A 6,156-nucleotide genomic window follows, 5' to 3' on the forward strand; every position below is an offset into this window, starting at 1 on the left:
ACGTGGGCATCGCCACCCCTCTTCTTGTGGTACCTCTTCTTTTCTCTTCTCTTTCCCTTCTTGTCGTCGCCCCTGTCACTATCACTTGATAATGGACATTTTGCAATAAAGTGACCGGGCTTACCACACTTGTAGCAAACCTTCTTGGAACGGGATTTGTAATCCTTCCCCTTCCGTTGCTTGAGGATTTGGCGAAAGCTTTTGATGATTAAAGCCATCTCCTCATTGTCGAGCTTGGAGGCGTCAATTGGTTGTCTACTCGGTGTAGACTCCTCCTTCTTCTCCTCCGTCGCCTTAAATGCCACCGGTTGTGCTTCGGACGTGGAGGGTTCATCAAGCTCGTTGATCTTCTTGGAGCCCTTGATCATACATTCAAAGCTCACAAGATTCCCGATAACTTCCTCGGGGGTCATTTGAGTATATCTAGGATTACCACGAATTAATTGAACTTGAGTGGGGTTAAGAAAAATAAGTGATCTCAAAATAACCTTAACCACCTCGTGGTCATCCCATTTCTTGCTCCCGAGGTTGCGTACTTGGTTCACCAAGGTTTTGAGCCGGTTGTACATATCTTGTGGCTCTTCTCCTTGGCGAAGTCGAAAGCGACCGAGCTCCCCCTCGATCGTTTCCCGCTTGGTGATCTTTGTTAGTTCATCACCCTCGTGCGCGGTCTTGAGGAGGTCCCAAATCTCCTTTGCATTCTTCAACCCTTGCACTTTGTTGTATTCCTCCTTGCTTAGAGAGGCGAGGAGTATGGTTGTGGCTTGGGAGTTGAAGTGCTCGATTTGGGCCACTTCGTCCGTATCGTAGTCTTTATCCCCTACGGATGGTACCTGTGCTCCAAACTCAACAACATTCCATATACTTTTGTGGAGTGAGGTTAGATGGAATTTCATTAAATCACTCCACATAGCATAATCTTCGCCATTAAAGGTTGGCGGTTTGCCTAATGGAACGGAAAGTAATGGAGTATGTCTAGATGTACGAGGGTAGTGTAAGGGGATCTTACTAAACTTCTTGCGCTCTTGGCGCTTAGAAGTTACGGAGGGCGCATCGGAGTCGGAGGTCGATGTTGATGAAGTGTCGGTCTCGTAGTAGACCACTTTCCTCATCCTCTTGTGCTTGTCGCCTTTCCGATGCGACTTGTGAGAAGAAGATTTTTCCTTCTTCTCTTTGTGATGTGAGGAAGAAGATCTTTTCTCCTTCCGTTTGGAGGAGTCCTTCTTCTTCTCCTTCCTCTTGGTGCGGGACTCTTCCGATGAAGTGCTCCATTGGCTTGTAGTGGGCTTGTCGCCGGTCTCCATCTCCCTCTTGGCGTGATCTCCCGACATCACTTCGAGCGGTTAGGCTCTAATGAAGCACCGGGCTTTGATACCAATTGAAAGTCGCCTAGAGGGGGGTGAATAAGGCGAAACTGAAATTTACAAATATAAACACAACTACAAGTCGGGTTAGCGTTAGAATTATAAACGAGTCCGCGAGAGAGGGCGCAAAACAAATCGCAAGCAAATGAAGAGTGTGACACGTGGATTTGTTTTACCGAGGTTCGGTTCTTGCAAACCTACTCCCCGTTGAGGAGGCCACAAAGGCCGGGTCTCTTTCAACCCTTCCCTCTCTCAATCGGTCCCTCGGACCGAGTGAGCTTCTCTTCTCAAATCACTTGGGAATCAAACTTCCCGCAAGGGCCACCACACAATTGGTGCCTCTTGCCTCAATTACAAGTGAGTGTTTGATCACAAGAAAGAATCAAGAAAGAAGAAAGCAATCCAAGCGCAAGAGCTCGAAAGAACACAAGCAAATCTCTCTCTCTAGTCACTAGGGCGTTGTGTGGAATATGGAGAGGATTTGATCTCTTTGGTGTGTCTAGAATTGAATGCTAGAGCTCTTGTAGTAGTTGGTAAGTAGAGAACTTGGTTCAATGAATGGTGGGGTGGTTGGGGTATTTATAGCCCCAACCACCAAAAATGGCCGTTGGGAGGCTGTCTGCTCGATGGCGCACCGGACAGTCCGGTGCACACCGGACAGTCCGGTGCCCCCTGCCACGTCATCACTGCCGTTGGATTCTGACCGTTGGAGCTTCTGACTTGTGGGCCCGCCTGGGTGTCCGGTGCACACCAGACATGCACTGTTCCTTGTCCGGTGTGCCAGTATGGGCGCGCCTGACTTCTGCGCGCGCAGAGCGCGCATTAAATGCGCGGCAGAGAGCCGTTGGCGCGGAGATAGCCGTTGCTCCGGAGTCGCACCGGACAGTCCGGTGTACACCGGACAGTCCGGTGAATTTTAGCGGACTAGCCGTTGGAGTTTCCCGAAGCTGGCGAGTTCCTGAGGCCGCTTCTCCATGGCGCATCGGACACTGTCCGGTGTACACCGGACAGTCCGGTGAATTATAGCGCGAGTGCCTCTAGAAATTCCCGAAGGTGGCGAGTTGGTGTTGGAGTCCTCTGGTGCACCGGACACTGTCCGGTGGCACACCGGACAGTCCGGTGCGCCAAACCAGAGGTGCCTTCGGTTGGCCCTTTGCTCCTTTGTTGGATCCAAAATTTGATCTTTTTATTGGCTGAGTGTGAACCTTTAACACCTGTATAATCTATACACTTGGGCAAACTGGTTAGTCCAATAGATTTGTGTTGGGCAATTCAACCACCAAAATTAATTAGGGACTAGGTGTAAGCCTAATTCCCTTTCAGAATGACTATACAAAATTATGTCAATGCTTCTATATATTTGAGTAACCATCAAATTAAATGTGAAACGTGATAGTATCATACACTAGTAAGAGCATTTCAGGTACTAGTTAAATTAAATGTCACATGCAATGATATTAGATCACGGGGTGTGTATCTTTTGACTATATAGGAAGACAACATTGCTAGTGGTGGTGATGTTGTTACTGATGGTACGAAGTCGTTGATGAGTGGTGGAAAAGAGCTTAAAACAGCAGACAACGAATACATCGGGACGTGGGTCGCTGGGCTTGGATGGAAGACGACTCAATGTAAAAAGTTGAGAGCGTAAAGACCGCTTTCCAAAAACCTTATTCGTCATCTTTCGATTTAGGATCACAAAGATGAGGATTCTGAAGACATGTTCTACTAAACGCCAATGCACGCACATGCCAGTGTAGACAAAATAAGATTATAGCACGGCGGCGAAAAGACAAAAAATACTAATTAACTACCTTGTGGTTCTCCAAACCAAAAACTACCAAAAGTAGCTTAATTGTGCATTTAATAGGAGAAATTGGTACATACATATAGGAAGAAAATCTTTCTACTTTCATGTCAACTAGCAATATAGTACTAATTAATGTTGCACATTTTACCTCTACTTAGGGATCAACACCGGTATTGGGCCTTTAAGATTTGTTAGATGCATATAGGTTTAGGGAAATTAGACCATATAAATTCTAATAACCTTCCACTAGATCTCAAATGTTCATTATAGATATTTCCCTTATCTCACTATTGTTTATATACCAATATTTTAGCAAATATTGTTTAGTTAAAGATCTGTCTAGATCTTAAAGCTACACTTATCTATAATTTAAATAATGAGTGATGCGTTCAATTACAAGTTTTGTGCGAATAAGTTTCACTCGAAGTCTAACTAGTACTTGGCTGCTAGTAGACTTCCCCATGGGTGGAGCATATATGGCGTACGTCGTTGTCAACATTTGACAGTCGGGGTAAAAGGTTTAGCAAGGGGCTCTTGGTGTGCTACTCTACTATCTACCACGGTGCAGGGCCTAGCTCGTTTGTCGTAGGATGGCTACGACAACACTTTGAACGCGGCTAGGGAACTAGGGGATTTTTTGGAAGTTCATGCCACCGAGGCGTAATATCCTACGTCCTCCTTAGTTGGATTGGATTGCAATAGATCAGCTAAGTCCAGTTACAATTGGCTAGTTTATAGCCTAAGAGTATGAATGTGTGGACTTATCTGAGTTAGCGTATGTTGTCCCTTACCCTCAGGTAGGCAACCTGATATTGTCCCGCTCTATGAAAGGCCTCCTCCTTTTTATAGACCAAGGGAGAGTGTTACATATGGTAGGTAGGGTCGGCCCTGACACCTATCTTGTCCTCCATTTATGGAAGCAACATCTTGTATTTATGGAAGTCATGTTGATGTTAGTCTTGTCGTCCTATGGAAATGTTATTGCGCTACAAGTGCATGTACCAGATATCCTAGGCGTTGTGTGGCTCGTGTGCAAGTTTGTCGAAATCCTAGAACATGGCAAAGATAGAGGCAGGCTCTTTATGCCTCCACAAGAGACCTAGGAAGTTGTATCGTACGTTACCGATGACGACGTGGTTAGAGACTATAGCCTATGAAGTGGGTGACCTAGGACATTATAGTCCACGGTGGGCACCGCCCATATTGCCAAAGTGGTCATGGCTGGACGCGCCCTGGAGCATGCATGCTGCCATAGGGCCACACTGGCACCACGCCTTGGCTTACCTAGGCCCGATAGAAGAGAGTGGGCATGATGGTAAAACAGTTGCACCTGACGTGTCGAACACACGCAATACGTCTTCTCACTCTACCAACTCCTTTATCGATCATGACGTCGCTTGTTGGCCACACATCGATTCTAGAGCCCCCCCCCTCTTGATCAGGGTCGTCGCGGGGTCCCCGAACACATGGCACGCCATAAGCCCAACAGGCTGGTGCCTGCTGGAGCCCGGGTGTGGTAGTCCCCTAGGCCCTACTTGGTGGTTGGCGGAGCGATTGCATGTAGAAGTCCTCCCTAGGGGTCCAAGGGCCCCAGCACAACGTCAAGTTATTCGATTTTTTTTGCATTGCTTAGTTGAAACAAAATTTTGAACATTAAGTCGTTCAATTTTTCCTACAAACAATGTTAAGACATTTCAACAAAACTGCAACAAAAAACAATATATGCCATTCATTCAACCAACTAGAAACGAATCTAAGTTATTCATTCAATCAGATTTAGATATTTAATCATATATGCACTAGGTCATTAAGAATTTTTAGATCCATACATGGAGTTATGTAGTGATCTAAGATATTTTTTTTCATATTTTTAAGCAAAAATTGAGTGTATGGAGTGCGGGGGAATTACTCAAGTTTACTATGAATGACTGACTTAGCAGTTCTCGAGGTAGATGATAGGACATATGGTCGCCATAACGAGGGTGTGGGGGTACTACAGTGTGGAGCTTCAACTTCGGCGTCCACAAGAGCACCGTACAGATCTAGAATGTGGCGCACATCCAGGTGTGGGGGGGAGGGGAGTGGTATGGGGAGGTTGGTGTGGCGGTGTTGTGGAGCTTTTTTATGGAGGCTTAGTTGGGGTGGTTGTGGCGGGGCAGGGGAATCGCGCGTGGATCGGTAGGTGGACAAGGATGTATATATAGTGGCGACTCGAGAAAATCATCGTGGATTTCATTACATAACGGCACCACCGGGGTGGACGGTATGATTCACCCTCGATTTGAGACGTGTTCACGAGTGAACCACGAGGTGGCGCACTTGTTGGTCTAGGTGATGGACTTAAAACTGGACCATATAAATTTTAATAGTGTCTGCTACACAAACAAGGGTTAGGGGGTAAAGACTGCGGTGGTCTCGACAGACTTAGGGTGTGTTTGGTTTGACTTTTGGCTTTGGCTTTTGCCCCCTAAAAGCCAAAAGCCAACCAAAGGGCTGGATCCAGGAAGTAACTTTTTCTAAAAGCCGACTTTCTTGTAGTGTAAATCTGAAAGCACCCCTGGACCTGCTTTTAGTGGCTTTTCGGATAGAATTGTGAAAACATATATCGAAGAATTTTTAACGACTTTTAGTGGTTTTCACCAAACGGTTTTAGCTTTTTAACAACTTACAGCCTACAGCGGCTTTTTCCACAGCTCACAGCCCACAGCAACTTTTTTAACAGACACAGCCCAACCAAACAGACCCTTAGCTATCTTTACCAGCTTATTCATACTGATAGTCATATTCATACTTCACATTATCAAAATGTGTTTTGGATAGCTGAAATGGTGTACGCGGTCTGACCTGACACCAACGGCGACGAGCACCTCCCCCAGACCCCACCCACCCTGCACGGCTGACAGTGAAAACGACAGCCCATGGCCCTCCATCTCCATGCCCATCCATCAGACCGTCGCGACTCAACAGTCACGTCTATCCCAT

This window comes from Zea mays, chromosome 6 (genome assembly GCF_902167145.1).
Source record: "Zea mays cultivar B73 chromosome 6, Zm-B73-REFERENCE-NAM-5.0, whole genome shotgun sequence".
NCBI classification, from domain to species: Eukaryota; Viridiplantae; Streptophyta; class Magnoliopsida; order Poales; family Poaceae; genus Zea; species Zea mays.